Source organism: Capra hircus, chromosome 18 (assembly GCF_001704415.2).
Source record: "Capra hircus breed San Clemente chromosome 18, ASM170441v1, whole genome shotgun sequence".
In the NCBI taxonomy this organism is placed as follows: Eukaryota; Metazoa; Chordata; class Mammalia; order Artiodactyla; family Bovidae; genus Capra; species Capra hircus.
Genome location: NC_030825.1, coordinates 5051897 through 5072124, shown reverse-complemented (window position 1 = coordinate 5072124; position 20228 = coordinate 5051897). Strand labels below are relative to the sequence as shown.

Genomic DNA, 20228 nt, shown 5'->3' with positions numbered 1-20228 from the left:
CGAGCATCATGGCTACTTAGGTTATGTAACCCTTTGCCTTCTGAATAGTTCAGATATTTTTATTTAGAAAATATTAGAAGGTTCTCTTTCCAATCACTGAATAAAAAATGTTATTCTTATTAAACATCTGAATTTAGAAACTATATGCAGAATATGCAGATGGTAGACAGCATTGTGAAGTCCAGGGCCAAGAAAGGTAAGAATTTTTTATGCTGGGAGAAATCTTTCCCTACCTCTTTCTTGTCACTTGTAAAAATGTATATAACTGTTAAGTGTAAAGCGATCCCAAAGCAGAGCTAATAGTCAATTAACATGCTTTTATTGGGGCAAAATAGTTCTAGCTCAGTAAGTCTGTTAAAAAGTAAATGAGATCTGAGTTGAAGCCTGGCGAGCCCGTCTCCGTGGAAGCATGTCCTGTGAGCCCTCCACAGCCAATGTTCCCAGCAGCTCAGGTCTGGGCACCTGGGCTCTGGAGCCAGTATCTGGGGAAGCCAGTACATCCCATGACCTCCAGGGAAGTCCTCACATTTCTGTGGCTCTGGAGCATTATCATCAAGAGCAAGGCCACATCTCTCAGAAGCGTCTAAGTGTCCTTCTAAGATCATGCACCATGAATCTGGATTCCTACTAAATGAGAACCGGAGAATATGCAGCAGGATGATCTGTCTTCAACCCCGTGCATCTCTTACAGGAGGAAACACCCCATCGCGTCCTGGGCTGGAGGCCCTCCTGAAGGGTCTGTTCCTTGTGATGTGAGTTCAGCTTTCATCCACTCCCCTGGCTGGATCCGTCACACTGGGGATGACTACCTGAATACTGGGAGCTGAAAGTCTCTTCTCTGGCGTCACAGGTGATTTATGGGGGCAGACCTTTTTTTTACATGGACATATTGAAGAACTGTCAGATCGTGTTGATGAAGTACTCAGGCTCAGGAGGCACACTGCCCAGGCTGAAAACAAGATGATGGTAAAGCATCCTACCTTGGCACCTGCCAGCAAGTTCTCTATGCTTTGGCTTGATTTCCCAATAAATAAGCCAGGGATGATGATGGTGATGATACTAACAATAGGACTTGCCTCACAGGATTGTTTCAGATATATGAAATTAATCCAGATAAGATAACATGGCAAACTCTAGAACATGGTAGACACGTGTTTGGCTCCTAAATTACTCTAAGTAGATATCCTACAGGGAAATTATGATACAGTAAGATTACATTATTCAAAAGGATTATTTGCACACAGCAAGCAGTAGTCATACTCTGCATTTTTGCAGCATCCCTGAACCAGGGGTGCAGTCATCTCAGAGATTCAGGGGATTAAGGGATGGAGCCTCTGACAAGTGAGCATTTATCCTCAGGCTTCTCTGTAACCACTGCAGTAGGGGACATCAACCCAGGGTGGGATGAGGGGGTGTCATCTGAGAGCTCAACAGAGGCCCCCAGTTCAGCCTGATTGGCTGGGAGGTTCAGGAAGGGTAAGGCTGTATTTTCTAGGCGGGTGTGTTAGTTTTCTATCGCTATGAAGACAAAGCAGCACAAAATTAGTGGCTTAAAACAGTGCCAATGGATTGTCTTTGTGGCAGTCAGAAATCCGAAATGCGTCTCAGTGGAGACAGAATCACCATGGTGACAGGGTTGTGCTGCTTCCTTCCTTCCAGAGGCTCTTGGGGAGAATCCATTTCCTTGCCATCTCCAGGTTAGAACCCACCCCCATTCCCTGGATCAGGGCCCCTTCCCTCATCTCCAAAGCCAGCAACTGAGGCAGAGTCCTCCTCACATCACACTGCCTTCCTCTCACCTGTCTTCAGCCTCCACCTTCAATTTAAGGACACCTCTGGACAATGGCACCCCACTCTAGTACTCTTGCCTGGAAAGTCCCAGGGGCGGAGGAGCCTGGTGGGCTGCAGTCCATGGGGTCACTGGGAGTTGGACACAACTGAGCGACTTCTCTTTCACTTTTCACTTTCATGCATTGGAGAAGGAAATGGCAACCTACTCCAGTGTTCTTGCCTGGAGAATCCCAGGGACAGGGGAGCCTGGTGGGCTGCCGTCTATGGGGTCGCACAGAGTCAGACACGACTGAAGTGACTTAGCTTAGCTTAGCTTGCTATTATATTGTCATATAATAATATTGTTCCCTGATAGCTCAGTTGGTAAAGAATCTGCCTGCAATGCGGGAGACCTGAGTTCAATTCCCAGGTTGGGAAGATCCTCTGGGGAAGGGAAAGGCTACCCACTTCAGCATTCTGGCCTGGAGAATTCCATGCACTGTATAGTCCATGGGGTCACAAAGAATTAGACATGATTGAGCAACTTTCACTTCTCTTGAGGCAGGGTGGGGCGGGGCAGTTCATTCCGCTTAGCACTGGATGCTAAGGAACAAGCTGGAAAGGAAGGAAGAAACACAACACCACAATACTAAGGACTGAATTTTTTTTTTTTTTTCAGCTGCAGTGCGGGGCAGGCAGTTCCCTGTCCAAGAATCAAACCTGTGACCCCTGCAGTGGAAACAGTCTCAACCACTAGACCACTAGGTAAGTCCCTGAAAATGTTTTTTAATATACAAAGTTAGAAAAGGAAAGAAAAAAACCTCCCCTTCCCACACAGTTGAACACAAACAGAGGAAATTCGACTTAGCAAGGCTTTCCAAGATCGCTTGCTTAAAAATTCTCAAATAGGTTAATATTACCAAAATGCCTTCCTGTTAGTTTTTGAGAGAAATACACAGAGTGTAATGAAAGCATCCAGTCATCTGATTACACAATAAATGGGGGAAACTGAGAGATGGTTTCATCTTTGCTCTGCACAGACTCTGTTCACATTCTATCAGCATTAATTTGCAAACCTCATGTCCTTTATTATTACTTTTTTTGTACTGCCCATCATTCTTATCAGAAAAACAAAATCAGGTTGTAGGTCATCAATGAAGTCAATCCAAACAGGAAGAAAAATAAAAACAAAGAGAGTAAAAAGATAATACTGATTGTATTAAGCTTATCCTGCTCTGGTTTTGCTTTCATATAAAATTGTAAGGTAAAAACAGTATATACTTATCATTTTAAAAAATCAACACATGGAGTACGTTAAATAATGCTTCACAAACCTTCCATAATACCCCTGATTCCAGTTTTCATTCTTAAGTATAGTTCTCATCAATATTTGGGATGCATCTTTCTTGGTATTTTTTATGCATGCTCATGTACCCATTAAATAATCAGGATGAAAATATGTATTGCTCTGCAGTGTGGTCTGGTTTGAGATGACAGAGTTGAATTAGGAAACATTTACGTCTTTGATATTTAATATTTCTCTCCAGGAAGAAAAGATGTCTTTCCACTATATCAGAATCTCTTATCTGTGTACTCTAGTTAGAGTTCTAAGGCTTTCTATGTAACAACCAGACATTTTCTTGAGACTTACTCATAGTGTGTTTTAATTCTCTTTCCTCTCTTTGTTTCTGTTAATGGTCAATTTACCTACCCCACTCTTTCCTTTTGGAAACACTCTTCCGCCACATCCTGCAGTCAGGAAACCATTGTTTCCTTGTTCTAGTTCAAGGATACAGTCACCTACAACTTCTGGCCTCCTTAGTGTCCACCTTCTCCATAGCTTTTCCAAGCACTGTGGGTGAAGCTTTCCTGTTATTCCTATGATGGAACAGGTTTTCAGAAAGAGTCAGTTGTTGTTGTTTTTTAATATTTAGCAGTTTGCGGAATTTCCCCATTTTCCATCCATGTACCCCAGGGCCATCTCCAGTGGGGACACTGCATGAATTCCAGCCCTGGCCCGGCAGCCGCAACCTAGTTTTACAGACTCTGATACACAGTAACCTCTGTGGTGACTACTTTCTCATCAGTCAAGAGGGCTGGGGTGGGTGAGGTTCAAAGCACGTTATGAGCCCTGATGATAGCTCGGTTGGTAAAGATTCGCCTGCAATGCAGGAGACTGGGGTTCTATTCCTAGGTCGGGAAGATCTGCTGGAGAAGGGATAGGCTACCCACTCCAGTATTCTTGGGCTTCCCTTGTGGCTCAACTGGTAAAGAATCCACCTGCAATGCAGGAGACCTGGGTTCGATCCCTGGGTTGGGAAGGTCCACTGGAGAAGGGATAGGCTACACACTCCCACATTCTTGGGTTTCCCTGGTGGCTCAGCTGGTAAAGAATCCACCTGCAATGCAGGAGACCTGGGTTCGATTCCTGGGTCAGGAAGATCTGCTGGAGAAGGGAAAGGCTACCCACTCCAGTATTCTGGCCTGGAGAATTCCATGAACTGTATAGTCCGTGGGGTCACAAAGAGTCGGACATGACTGAGAGACGTTCACTTTCACTTAGTGAGCCCTGGGGGGTTCTGTGGGGCAACTCTGGGATGGAGGGTAGGCTGGAGATAAAGTTTGTCCTACTTCAGTGAGCTCATATTTTACAGCTGAAAATCATATTTTGTTTTGTCTTTTACCTAATAGAAGGCCTGATCCTTAAGCAAAATACAGAAAATCACTAAATATACTCCTTACATCAACATCTCTGAGAGGATTGTATAGAATCTTCTGTTTTAGGAACTGAACATAAAATACCTGTAGAACTTATCTGCTGCTGCTGCTGAGTCTCATCAGTCGTGTCCGACCTTGTGCGACGCCATAGACGGAAGCCCACCAGACTCCTCTGTCCCTGGGATTCTCCAGGCTAGAACTTATCTAAAATTACCTCAACCAAGTCCTAATTTACTCTTTACTTAATTTTTAAAAAAATGTGTAGGTTCTCTGCATTTTAGTAGACTCGGCTCCTTTTAATCTGATATTTGTATTATCAAAAGCAAATATATTTGATATGTTATAATTGGAGCACCTTTTCCTCACTGTAAAAATTCAGACCTCTTTTGGAAACTTTGGTTTCTTTTTCTAACAGCTACTTTCCAACCTACCCTACTTTCCCAAACAAGATTGATTTCTCCCAGTTGTAGGAATCTACTGGTTCAAACCTCCCACAGCTGAATTTATTTTATAATTACTTTTAGTTGTGCTACACTAGAAATGGTAAGGGATAGTCACAGTATAGTTACTAAGAGTACAAGTAGCTGGATATTTTGGCTATGTGTTTGTATATTCACGTGTTCCTTGCTGCAATGATGGTGTGAGCAAGGTAATTAATCTCTGTGTATCTCTTTTTTTCAGAATCTCTAAAATGCTTTTATGAAAGTTAAATATTATAGGTTTTATATGTTAATCACTTGGTACAGTGCCTAGCGTATAGGAGACTGCAGTTGGCTGATAACATTGAATTGTATGCTTTTTCTGTGTCAGCCCAAGAAACTAAAACCTTACCATCTAGTGCCAAATTAAATATACACACACATGCTATAAATTTTATTATCATTATTGAAAGAGGTTAACTTGGAGCAGTTTAGGTATTTCTACTTCCTATATTTTTTTAATGAAAAAATTTAGGAATTCATGAAAGTACATGATGGATCCTCATTGTTTAATCATGGAAAATATAATCTAGACAAAATAATAATACACAGAACACCATGGAGCAGATAATGCTGTGTATCACTGGACCACTAACACAGAGGGAGGAAATACAGAGTATATATAAAGGCTAAAACTTCACCTGCCCAGCATCCGGAGCAGACATTGAAAAATTGATAATGTCCCTCTTTGCAGATATGTGGAAGGATCTTACTATTCTCAGCACACACTTCAGGCAGCCACCATCATAACCACCAGAAATGCATAAGGGATGAGTCCTATTTTTATCACCCCCATTCTCAGGTAATGCTATGAAGAAGGGCTCAAAAATACACAGAGAATGTCAATGAGTTAATTTCCTCCAGATAAAAATAAGCATGAAACCAATAAGTAGCAAACAAAACCATGTTCCTGTAACTAAAACATACTTAGAAAAATGTGCCTAAAATGAATAGTCAATATAACAAAGACGGGAAAGAAAGTGCAACATTGAGCTTACTTTTAAAACCTGATTTAAAAGAGTATTTTTTTTATCACAACTGAGAATAACTGTGATGCAATGGAGACTCAGTAAAATCATATTAATCAAATACAGAACTGAAATGTATGTAAATTTGTAACTAGTTGCAGGATGAACTTAATTTTCAAACATACAAAGTAAATTCCTTAATATTGCACTTTAATTGTCGTCAAGCTCTTAAAACAGGTTTTGTAAAATATATTCTGATTTAAATACTTTCAGGATATAATTTCTTCTAAAAATATGTTTTTAGAGCATTATTTCTCTAGTTGTTGACATTATACTGGAAAGCGTGGAAACAGAGAGCATGTAAAACTCAAGTAAAATAACCTGTATACTTGTTTTCAAGTATAGAACCCTGAAATACTAGAACTAAAAGCCTTTTTAAGGATTAACTGCTCCAATCTTCCTCAGCCTTCCCTTTAACCATTTATATTTTTATCTTATATGTAAGAGATCTGTATTCTCTTAAGAGTGTGTGTGTGTGTGTGTTATATATATAAATATGTATCTCTAGAAATCACCTGGGTTTTTTTAATGAGATGACATAAATAATTTAATGTCTTTTCCCTCCTTTTTGCATATTAAAATGAGACTCAGAAGGGTCAAGTGACTTGGCCGAGCATATAGTCAGTCAGAAGTTAGGAGAAGCCCCTGAGGCCCAGGGATCTTTGTTCAGTTTCTTTTTCCTTTGTTTGTGCATTTGAATCAATAGGAAACTTAAGCCAATTAACTATGCATAGAATCCTTTCATCTATAAAGTCACAAATACTCCATAAGTTCATGTGCACACAAAGAATAAGATAATAATTTTCAATGACAAAATACAAGATTATTTTATTGGAGTACACTTTGAGTAAATATATGAAATAACAGCTTATGTAAGACTGCTAGAAACTTAGAGTCAGCCCCTTAAATTACAGCAATCATATTTTAATGAGTTCTAACATGCATGTTGTAATCCACACTGAAACTGCAGACCATATTAACGTACATAGCTAAGTATAGTTTTCTGAGGGAACCTTTCTTTCCCTCTATAGTAACATACATAGGTTAGTGATGAAAATCTAATTGCCCCTTGCCCTCTGTGTATATGACGGACGTGTCTCAGGATGAATCAGATCATAAATGATAGTAAACTCTGGAGGTTATTCCCAGAGACTCCTTCATCATCACTGTTTTCTCTGCAGAGTGAAGATGTATAGGTGTATTAAAGGTATTTCGGTTAATTATTTATATTTTAAGGTCTTGACTTCACAGTTCAAGCAAAATCAGAATACTATTTTCCAATATTGTTTCTGAGGGGAATAGCTGTTTGAAAATTAGCAATTACTTTAAAAAATTGAAGTATAGTTGATTTACAATATTGTGTTACTTTCAGGTGTATAGCAAAGTGATTCAGTTATATATATTTTTCAGATTATTTTCCATTGCAGGTTATTATAAGATATTCAGTATTGTTCTCTGTTATACAGTAAATCCTTATCTACTTAATATATAATAGTATATATATGTTAATCCCAAACTCTTAATTTGTCCCTCCTCCCACCTCCCTTTTCCCTTTGGCAACCACAAGTTTGTTTTCTATGTCTGTGAGTCTGTTTTCCATTTTGTAAATAGATTCATTTGTATTATTTTTTAAATTTCACATAAAAGAAATAAAAGCAAAAATAAGCAAATAGGACCTAATCAAAAGCTTCTGCACAGCCAAGGAAACCATGAACAGGATGAAGATACAACCCTCAGAATGAGAGAAAATATTTGCAAATGGTCCAACCAAAAAGGGGTTAATTTCCAAAACACACAGCAACATAGAAAACAACCCAATCAGGAGATGGGCAGAAGGCCTAAATAGATGTTTCTCCAAAGAAGATATACAGATGGCCCACAGGCATGTGAAAAGATGCTCAACACTGTTGATTATTAGAGAAATGCAAATAAAAAACCTCAATGAGGTATCATTTCACACGGGTAGGATTGGGTACCATCAAAAAGTCTACAAACAATAACTGCTGAAGAGACTGTGGAGAGAAGGGAACCCTCCTGCACTGTTAGTGGGGATGTAAATGGGCGCAGCCACTGCGGAGAACTGTGGACGCTCCCTAACAAACTAACAATGGAACTGCCGTATGACCTAGCAGGCCCACTCCTGAGGACATGTCTAGAGCGCACAAGAAGTCTAATTGGAGAAGATGCGTGTACCCCAGTGTTCCCAGCAGCACAGTTTACAACAGCCAAGACAAGGGAGCTGAGTGTCCACCAGTGATCAAAGATGCGGAACGTATACACAGTGGAATGTTAGCCATAAAAAATGACATAGTGTCATTTCCAGCAACATGAGTTGGACCTAGAGATTATCACACTAAATCAGACGGAGAAAGCAATTACTTTTAAGAAGACTATGCATATCTTAAAACATTTGTAAAATGAGAAAATTTATTGGAGAGGGAATGTCTTTCTTTTTTTAAACACCAAAAACATTTTGTATTGGGGTATGGCCGATTAACAACGTTGTGATAGTTTCAGGTGAACCAGAAAGGGACTCAGCCATCGTATACATGTATCCACGGGGGGGAGGGTGGTGGTAATATCTTAATGAAACAGCATCTAGGAATGAAATCTGCCACTAAGCTCACGCAAATGCATGATGTCCTCCAAATTCAAGTCACTGTATATTTTGTTTCTTGGACAATAATTTCATACCATTCTTGTTGTTTACCTGCAGTGAGCACCGTTTCAAATGCATCCAATTAGTTTTTCTTCTTTCACAGGTTACCCTTGGTGAAATTGATCCAACCAGCAGGTTGTGTACCAATTAAAAAGCTTATTTATATGGGGTTGGCCAAAAAGTTCATTTGGTTAGCCAACCCAGGAGTAACTATCTTTTCAATCTCTCTCTGCAGTTGCATTGTGTCTTCTGTGATTTACAATATATCACAGACTTTTAACTCAAACTTCCTATAATAAAACTTTGCAGTTACTTATAGAAGAGATGATCTTTTTTTTTTTTTAACTACTGACAATAGTCGTAGACTCACAGAATAGCAGATTCAGGTGAAAAGGCCTTTATTTTAGGCTGTCAAATATAGTAGCCCCTAGCAACATATATCTATTTAAATATACAGTCCTTAAAATTGAATACTAAACATTCAGTTTTAGTTCAGTAGACACCTTTCAATGTGCAGTAGCCACCTGTGGTTTGTGGCTATTACGTTGGACAGGGTAGAGAACATTCATGTCATCACAGAGAGTCCTAGTCCACAGGTCTATAGGTTCTATATCATTCCTAGATGAGATCTTAGTGTCTGTGAAGATCAAAGAGTTAAAATTCTCCTTTTTCAAGTGTAGCTCTTTGTCCAAAGACAAATGACTTAAGTACATTTCACTTAAATCACTAAATTTAAAAGGAATCTCATCTGTGTAATTGTGAGTAGATATTCTTGAATGTGGTTATAAAGTGGTTGGGGATTATCCAAAGTCTTTACATTGGATTTAGGTATATGCTGATGATTTGTAAAATTTCCTGAAATGCATTGGGATATCATTTATGTAAGTAAGTTTTGTTGTTTTTCAGTCACTAAGTCATGTCTGACTCTTTGTGACCCCATGGACTGCAAGTAAATACATCCATTTTAAGTATAGATTTTCATGAGTTAAACAATGTATATACTAATATAGGTACCAAATCTCAAGATATAGAACATGTCATCACCTCAGAAAGTTCCCTGGAGACCCATTCCAGTCAAACCCTTGCCAATGTCCAGCTTTAGGCAACCACTAATTTGCTGTCAGGATGTATTAGATCTCTGTTCTCTACAGTTCAAGAGAGTCATGTATATTTAAAATACTCTTTCCTGTTGGGTTTCCATTCTGTATACTTGCTAAACTCACCTTTTTTTCAGTAGCCTTTTTATGCAGATTCTTTAGGAATTTCATGGATGATCATTTGTAAAGACAATTTTATTTCCTTATTTCTAACAGTTTGCCTTGTGTTCCTTTGTCTAGCCATTATTTCTTTGGCTAGAAGTTCTAGAATAACACTGAAAATAAACTGTTAAGAATGAACATCTTGTATTGTTCCTGAAGCTAGAACAGCCAATCTCTCATCATTAAGAATGAAGTCAATATCTAGATTATCCATCCATCAGTCATAGGAATCTGACCTCACACAATTGCAGGAGCTGGTTCAGCAATGTCTTTAAAAGGCTGTGATCTTTGTATCTGATACTAGATGTTAAGTCAACAAGAAGTAAAAGAGGGGAGATTGATGTAAGGCCAGGTGATGATGGACAGGCTGGAACCCACAAACCTGATCTGGAACCTGTGAGACTAGATTGGAGCCTGTGTGTGTTTGCAGTCTTCACCATTGCAGGAGAGGCTGATACCTAAATGGCATCCAGCTCCCAAATCAAAGAAACTGGAAGAGGATTCGGTAGAAAAACAGATACTTCAGGTCTGGCTGCTGCCACATGAATGGAAAGACCCAGAGTCCCTGGGTCTTTTAACACTGCTGTTGCTACCTCCCACACATTGTGAAAAGTTGTATTTTCCTTTTGCTTCAGTTCAGTGTTACTTTCCCCTGTGATTTCTTCTCTGATGCATGTGTCATTGAGAAGTATCTTTTTTTCATCTCCTAGTATTTCCAGATGTTTCAGCTATTACTGATTCCTAGTTTAATTCCATCCTGGTCAGAGCAAACATTGTATGGTTTCTGTTCTTTCAAGGTTGTTAAGGAGTGTTACAGCCCAGAACGTGGTCTGTCTTGGTGAATGTTGCTGTGAGCTTGAGAGGAATGTGACATCTACAGTTGTTGGATGAATTTGTCCATAGACTACATTACATCCATTTGATTGATGGTATATTGAGTTTAGTATGTACTCAGTTTAGTATGAAAAGATACATGTACCCCAGTGTTTATAGAAGTGCTGATTATGATTACCAAGATGTGGATGGAAGCTAAATGTCCATTACTAGATGATGGATAAAGAAGATATGGCGGGGGGCAGGGCGCGGTGTGTAATATTACTCAGCCTAGAAAAAGAATAAAATTCTTCCATTTGCACTAACACAGATGGCCCTACAGGGTATTGTGCTTAGTGAAATAAGTCAGAGAAAGACCAATACTTATGTTATCACGTATATGTAGAATCTGAAAAATAAATAAATGTAACAAAATATTGATAGACTTAACAGATACAGAGAACAAACAAGTGGTTTCCAGTGGGGAGAGGGAAATGGAGAAGGGCCAAGAGAGGATTAGGGGGTTAAGAGGTACAATCTACTATGTATAAAATAAGCTAACAGGGTATATTGTATAGCACAGGAAATATAGCTGCCTTATAATAACTTTAAGTGGAGTATAATCCATAAAGACTTTGAATCACTGGGCTGTACATCTGAAACTAATATAAATCAACTATGGTTCAATAGAATAAATTATCATATAAAGAAATACATCATAGATATTACATAAGATATATGCTATATAAAGATATCATAAAGATGTAAAGATCCCATTATAGGAGTAAACTGTAACATATCTAGTAATCCTATGGATAAAACTTTGACAAGGTTGAGAGGTATACCATATTTCACTTACTATAAATGTACTTTATCTGTGAAACCAAAATACATCTTACTGTTTGATAATATTTTCATTTTTAGTGGTAGATAATAGTACAATGTTGTTTCCTTCAGTTTGATGAAATACGGCAAAAGATGCCTTGAATTAAATAGCCAAACATTCTGTATTAAAAAAAAAAAGAGCAATTGAGAAAGGAGACTGTTTCTTTACAAAAGAAATGTCTAAATATGTCTAAATAAGGTTGCTAAATTATGTATAAGGCTGGCTGTCTAAAGGCTAGTAAATCATATTATCAATATTTTGTGGCTTACCTCTAACTTTATTGGGCTGTAAACTGCTTGCACATTTATCGGTTGTGGATTGTTAATCAAATATCCTGTGACCGCAAAGTTACACCTCCAAGAGTTTCAGGTAAGAGGCCAGCAGAATTCTTACGAAATGCTCTGACATGGTGAAACAGTAATCATTGCTTTCTCGCTTTCTAGATGCAGCCCCACAGGCCACCGTGTTCTCTCTACCGAGATGCATCCTAGGTTCAGAGGGACACGGTGGTAACTCTCATCTACTGCACAGCCTCACCGGAGGTTTATTTACAATGTACAATCCAGACACGCCAGCTGCCACATACTAAAAGGATGTCCTAGGTAAGAAATCAGTGTACGGCAGTCCCAGAAGACCCTCATTTATCTTCCAGCCAGTAAATTCCATCTCAGTGTTTAAAGGACAGAACTGCCTGAGTCATCCCCCAAAGCAGGAGGAAACGGTTACAGACCCACTGCTAACCCCTTCTTACCCAAAGTGAAAAGTAAAAGTGCTAGTCTCTCAGTTGTGCCTGACTCTTTGTCGACCCCCATGGAGGCGGGAGCCCACCGGGCTCCTCTGTGCATGGAATTCTCCAGGCAAGAATACCGGAGTAGGTAGCCATTCCCTTCTCCAGGGCATCTTCCTGACCCAGGTGTCTGATAAATAATGCTTCCAGGAATTATTCTAGCTCTGGTTTTGGGTGGTGGTAAGTGATAACTTTTTTAAGGCAAAAATCACAATTTTTATACAGATACATAAAAATCTGTGACCTGTATTCCTTCCATAATTCAAGCCAGCAAAATGTTCCATTGGTTCAAAGGAGAATTCAAATACCCATCTACAGGCAATCGGGAATGCTGAAATGAATTTATAAGTGAATGCTAGCCAACATTTACAGGACAGTAATCAATTGCATTCCACAAGATTAAATTCATTAGCATTTCTATAGAAAAATAATTTATAGTACTATACATTTCCTTCTACGTCCAGAGTTATAAATAGCTCAAAAATACTTAATTAGAAGACATGGAAAGATGAGCTAGACAGAAACCCAGTAATCATCTGTGTGGGTGGGTGCAAAGTGTTTCACAGTTTTTCCTGACAGTGGCCCCTTTTATCAAGTATTTACCTAGAGGTGGATTTGCTGGGTCAGGGGGATTCCTATGTTCAGGTTTAGTGGATATGGACAGATATTTGACCCTCAGGTGATTGTGACAATTTACCTACGCACAGCCATGTAAAGCTCTTTCTATGCTCTTGATAATTTGGAAGCTCTGAACCTTAGTTCAGATCTACAAAGGATGCATGTTTACATGGCCTCATTGGGAGTTCTCGGGCATTCCAAACCACTGCAGGTGGTGACCAGGGTCTGAGCTCAGCTCTGCTGAGAGAGAGGGCTGGAGGTGGGGATGAGGGTGGAGTGAGACGAGGGACACAGGCGACATGTGTGTGTGTCAGATGGCTTTACCCAGAGGAAAAGTCACCTCTCTTATCTTTGGGACAGGAGGTTGATTTTTAACTAGCAGCAAAGCACGTATCAAAATTAGGCCCCCTCTCATCGCTCAGAAATTGGGCAGTGACAGACGCTGTCTCCCTCCACATTCTAAGAGCTAGGTGGTAAAATTGCTGAGAGGCTTTTAAAGGGATTTATATCTCAAAGAAGCAGAAAAAAATGTACAAGTTTTCTAAAATACACATTCTAGAAAAGGGAGGTATGGTGTCTAGAGTCTGGAAAATCCTGTGTAGAGTCTGGACAAGCTGAGGGTAACATTAAGGCCATCTTGGCCCATATAGTCAAGTTTCTTAAAAAGCACTGGAACAGTCATATAAAAGGGCTGTATATTATAATTATATAGGAAAATAGAATCGATAGGGTGTGTGTGTTTTCAGAGAGACTGGTTGAGTTAAATTAATTGGCTTGCAAGGGAGAAACAGATGCAGACGTGGAGAACACATGTGTGGATACCAAGGAGAGGGAGGGGTGTGGGATGAATTGGGAGGTTGGGACTGACATGCACATGACTGTGTGTAACAGGTGACCCAGGAACTCAGTGCTCTGTGGTGGCCTAAATGGGAGGGAAGTCTAAAGAAAGAGGGCATGTGTGCGTGCAGCGGAAACTGACAACACTGTAAAGCAACTACACTCCAATAAAAACATATACTGATTAGCGTAGTGACTGAGCGCTGGGCAGTCTGAAACTTGCAGGGTAAGCTGCAGACCCAGGGAAGAGTGGCTGTTGACCTTGCGCCTGAAGGCCATCTCCTGGCAGAACCCCCTCTTCTTCAGGGGACCCCAGTCTTTTCCTCTTAAGGCTTTCTAACTGAGTGAAGGAGGCCCACTCACATCATGGAGGATAATCTGCTTTGCTCAAATTCTACCAGTTTAAATGTTAATCTCACCTGAAAACTGTCTTCGTGGCAGCATCTAGACTGACTGTATAACCAAAATTATCTGGGTGCCATGACCTCACCAAGCTGACACATGAAATTAATGGTCAGAGGCGGTGGGCCTGGTACACAGAGAAGCCCTCTAACAAGCTCTGTGGCGTCCTGACGCCTTTCTGGAGAGTAAGTGTCTCTGAGAAGCATTCTCCAGCTACTTTTACTGAGTACATCAGTTACGTAATGGGGGAAATTCAGATAACTGGACACCAACTAGGTTCTGGTGCGTTTGTAAAGTTTCAAAGAAGCAGAAACAATCATCATTTTCCTTTTCTGGATAATGAAGCTGGCTTTGAAATATATGAATATCAGAAGAGTGTCCTGAGGCAAAGCAGATATACCACTGTTTAAGGAAACGATCCAATTTGGGAGCAAGAACTGTGCTTTCCATTGGCGTACAGGTAAGAAGATTCTGACCTTCTGATGATAAGAGTGTATTATTTCCGTAGCAGCAGGGGCCCCAGCACACAGTCTGAGAAGTAAAGAGATTTGCAATTTACATTTTCACTGTGATATGTGGGGGGGGGGGGGGGGGAGGAAGAGAGATGTGGAAATAGAGCTTTCTTTAGAGTTAGCCTACACACCTACAACCCATGATAAGAATTAGATGTAGTTAGCCTTAGAAATGATAAGTTTAGATACTGTGCAGTGCTCAGTACTTTGGGAGAGAAGGAGATAGGAGAATAAAATAGGAAGATGCATTCAAGCACTAAATAGAGATGTTAAGAAAAGCTCGCAGCAGATGAAGTTATTATTCACCTGATGTGTTGCTATCTCTCAGATCACTGGATACACCTTAAAATGCAAATTGCTCCTGTCTAGATACTGGCAATTTTTTCCCCCTCTCTCTTCAGAAGTTAATATTGGTTTTCTATGCAGGGCCCTGTTTTTCAACTGCCAAAGTCCTATATAAAGGCAGAGTTGTTTTAATCCATTCCCACAGGTTCCTCCTGCTCTTGGAGCCTGTACTGTCCTTTACTGTTTAGTTCTGAAGCGTCTACTGGTAACACCGGCTTCTGATAAAGAGGAAGTTAAACCGATCTACAGAAACATACTTGCTAGCTGTTTGATCATGTGCGTAATAACAATGAATTCCGACTCTAATTTTCAGAGTCCTGGTTTTGATTCTTATGTAATAATGATCAGTAGCAGAAGAGGCCACTTGAAAATGACACTTTGGCATAAGGATTCACTTGAGCTGATGGCAACAGAGAGCAGGCAGACGCAGGAAGAGCTCTCTGTCTTCCCCCACGTGCCTGAAAGCAGGACATACATTTGTAAAGGTGTCCTGTCTCCTCTCTACCAGGAAGGACAGAAGTTAATCACCTACAGCAACTCTAAACTCCAGACCCGAGAGAGCACCAGAGGAGTCTACACCATAAAGGTGACTGATCACCCTTATCTTCCATTATTTCCCTGTATATTTATCTTGCCACAATTTGCTGCCCTGGACACTCAGAGTCCTTTTCTTTTGTCTTATCACTTCTCTAAAAACTTATCGATCTTTTTGTTAAGATGCCAAGTAAGCTCAAGTTCTAACCAGCCCTTTGAGTTACTTAGCTCTGAGTGCTGCCTTGGTATGAGAGACACACGTGTTAATAAACTTCTGTTTTTCTTTTGTGGATCTGTTAGGGGAAACACTGACTGAAACCACCCCCCTTGGCCAGGAAAGATAGTAGCCACTTCCACAAGGATTCTTAACAACAGGAAGACCTGGGAAGGAATGTGGAACTAACAAGCTGCTACCGACTGGAAGAATTCAGGAATGGCCCAAAGGAGACACCACCTGTCCTACCTACCAACCTCCCAGAATCCTCCTTGCTGGAATCCATCTGGCTGAGTGACGGGTGCACCGCTAGGCAGGACCCTGAGTCAGTGATTGGCCAGAGACAACCCGGAAAGTAATCCCAACACCGTAAAACCCAAGACCGCCAGCCAGGGGGCAGAGCCATCCTCCTGGGCTCTCCTTCCCAACAGAGTCTCTCGCTTTGTCAGCCCCTGTGTCTCCTAGAACCATTCATTTCCAAGTGTTAGACAAGAGCCCCCTCTTATCCTGGAAGGGATCCACCTTCCTGCCAAAGATCTGTCTTTGCAGGGCCCTAGAGAACCAAGGAGGGTGGGGGAAAAGGTTTTGATCCTTTCCCTACAATAATAAAGCAGGCTGTTACAAATATTAAAACTTTTTCCTCCTCTATTCTATTTTCTAAGTAATACACTCTTCCCCTCACCCACTTATAATGCTAAATATTTAATTCTTTGAGTTCATAAAAACACCTCATTTGCTATATTTCCTAGATTCTAAAACCTTAGCAATAGTATACCTTATTTTTTTCTGAAATGTTATAAAATTTATAAACTAAATATAAGTTATGGTATCAAATGTGATATTAGGCCATAAAACTAAAATTAATATAATTTATACATCTATGCTTGTGGATAAAACTATGAAGTAAAGCAAATTAATGAAAAAAGGGGATGTGTCAATGGAAAGAATGGATTTGATTTCTTGAAATGAGAAAGTTTCTCTTTTATTATTACGCTTACATATACATATACTTCATAAACATATAAAGTTTATAAATGCATATACTTTGTAAATTTATACATATATGTATGTATACACTTGGTAGCTCTGTATCATTTGTGAAGACATCAGTTTGTGCTGGCTGATTCCTGATTTAGACTGAGCATGGGCTATTACTGTCTTTCGAGATTATCTTCTTTAGTCATTGTTTATGTAACTCATGGATGGAATGGCTTTTGAAATAGACTTTCTCTAACTTAGTTGGGAATAAACACTTTTGACAAGATTATATCCTATTACTTTCCCAAGATCAATCTACTGGAAAGCTTGCTTTAAATTATAATTGTGTAAAAGAAAAAATTTTCCCTTACAGCAGCACTTGCCTGAGAGACATCAAAATGAAAACTATTTCACTAAATTTCTAACCAGCTAGCATTGTTAAAGTATCGTCAACTTTGAGTGACCCCACCATGAACGCTAGCCTGGCCTGGAAGCAGAGCTTTCAGTCCTTAATCAGAATGCCCACTGGAGAATCCTCTTCTAAACCTTTCAAACCCAGGGCTTTCCCCCGTCTAAGTACTCAGGGAAAATTCTTTACTGGTATGTCTTTGAAGCTGACAAATAAAACAAACCCAACTTTTAAACTTGCCTTGTTTTGTCCTTTACTGGCTCCAGAGGGTGTTGCAATTATCTTGAAACCTAGGTTCAGGATACTTATTTAATTTTGTGTTTATTTAAATCTGAAAATATGCTTGAGAGAGTGAAGTTCAAGTATATTCAGTCAATATTTTATGATATTAATTCTTCTGATGAATTACCTTTTTAAATAATTTCTTAGAACAATAGTCCTACGTCTGATGTTTTTATGTCAATACAAAAAAGGCAAACTGAATTTTTTCCTCTTTTCTTTTGCCTCCTTTTATTTTCTGTTAATAACACTAGTGGTTTGCAAATGAGGTTTGCTTGTTTGTTCGTTGTAGTTTCAGCTTCTTTAAAAAATCCGTTGCCAAACCTTGGCTTCCTCCTCTGCTGCCTAGAGTGCACGTCATGAATGTATCCAACTGAGCTCAATTATGTCAAACAAGGCAAAGAGAACTTGGGAGGTGCTTTTTTTATCCACACCTGCTTCTCCAAAAAAGGAAATAAATTGCAGTAGTCTTTTCAAGGACTCACTGTGGGCTGTCTGTGAGAATGTGGGTATATTTTCTTAACAAACTGGTAATCCATCCTCCATCTAAATTGGTTGAACACTACAACCATCATTGTTTCCATTTCATTTAATGCCCATAAAAATGAATTCACTTGAATTCAATGGCTGTAGGCTCAGAACATTTGCAGTATATTTGTGCTGGACCATAAGACAGATCTCTTCGCTATTTTTATTCTCATTTTATGAAAGAACATTTACACAGGAATAAAGAAGGTAAAGAAAAATGCTGAGAATTCCATCATGAATTAAATTATTTTCAAATTTCTTCCAACTCCAAGCTCACATACTGATTTTATACAGCTATCATCAATGCTTTTTATGATTATGTTAAGCATTTTTGCCATTACTGTACATTTTGTAATGATATTGAGTGGATTCATAATATTATACCAAGCAAGAGTTTCCTAACCACACTTTCATTCTAAGTAGTGGAAATTTAAGCTATTCCTGTTTAAAACAAATTACTTCAGTTCAAATAACAAATGCTAGAGAGGGTATGAAGAAAAGGGAACTCTCCTGCACCACTGGTGGGAATCCAAGTTAGTGTAGCCACTATGGAGAACAGTATGGAGGGTCTTTAAAAAACTACAGAGTTGCCATATGATCGAGAAGTTCCGCTCCTGGGCATACATCCAGACAAAAGTATAATTAGAAAGAGGGATGCAGCCCTATCCACAATAGCCAAGACATGAAAGCAACCTAAACGTCCATCGGACAGAGGAACGGATAAGCAGGATGCGCACACGTACGATGGAGCGCTCAGACCTAAAGAATGAAATAGCGCCGTTTGCAGCACCGTGGATGCAGGCAGAGTCTATCGCACTAAGTATGTCAGAAAGACGAAGAGAAGCTCCACATGACGTCACTTACACGTGGACTCTAAAACACGGCGCAAGCGAACTATCTGCAAGAGAGGAACGCGCTCACAGAGGACAGACTTGTGGTTGCCAAGGGAGAAGTGGGCGTGGGAAGGGACGCACTGAGAGTTTGGGGTTAGCAGGTGTGGACTGGCACTCAGGGAATGGACAGACAGCAAGTCCTGCCGCACAGCGCAGGGGACTATAGCCAGTCTCCTGCAATAGACCGCAATAAGAGTATTTTTAAATGTATGTACACGTGCATGCCTGCCAAGTTGCTTCAGTCGTGTCCGACTGTGACCCTATGGCCCAGGCCACCAGGCTCCTCTGTCCCTGGGATTCTCCAGGCAAGAATACCGGAGTGGGTTGCCATGCCCTCCTCCAGGGGATCTTCCCGACCCAGGGATCGAACCTACTTCTCCACCGTCTCCTGCAGCGGCAGGTGGGTTCTTTACCACTGGCGCCCCCTGGGAAGCCCCACATATGTGCAGAGACGAGTCATTTTGCTGTACAGCAGAAACTAGCACACTATTTTAAGTCAACTATACTTCAATAAGAAATAAAGTGTAGTCGAACAGTGATGTGAATGGATTCTTCTCATTTTATTACAAATAAATTTTATATGTTGACATTTTTAGATCTAACACTATAATACTTCTCTAATGACTCCTGCTATAAGCATATTCTAGTTACATAAACATTTCTGAATGATTTGGGTATAATTTATAGGCATCACCTCTCCTTTTTAACAATAAATTCAGTGACTATTTACTAAAATATGGATTTTCTCATGTAATCACAGTATATTTATCAAAATCAGGGTACTTAATCCTACCCAACACCATTTTGTATTCCACAGTTCAAGTTGCACAGGACCAGTTGTCCTAATCATATCCCTAATAATAATTTTCTTGGTCCAAGTCCAATCCAGAATCAATTTTCAGCCTTTTTTTTTTTTTCCAAACATGCAGTTTGCTGGATCTTGGTTCCCAGACCAGGGATTGAACCCAGGCCCCCTGCAGCAGAAGTGTGGAGTCTTAACTACTGGACCACCAGGGGCTTCCTAGAAGCCTTTCTTTTCTTCAGTTTTAATATTTTTTAAGCACATAAGCCAATTATCTAAAGTCCTTCAAATTATGTTCGCCTGATGTTTCGTCAGGACTGGGTCCAGGAGTGGTGTGTTCTTGGCAGGAGCATCACAGATGCAATGCCGTGTTCTTCCTAAGGTGTTATTCTGAAAGGCACAAGAGTCAGTCTGTCCATTAATGGGTGATGCTAAACTGATCACTTCAGTAGGTGGCGTCTATCAGGGTTTTTCCCTA

General features: G+C 40.0%; 1 long non-coding RNA gene across 1 annotated transcript; it reads left to right on the top strand.

Annotated features, from left to right (window-relative positions):
• Positions 14612 to 17468, top strand: LOC106503075. The gene is made up of 3 exons (XR_001296745.2): positions 14612 to 14716; positions 15622 to 15699; positions 15948 to 17468. It is a non-coding gene; the product is annotated as an uncharacterized LOC106503075 (long non-coding RNA).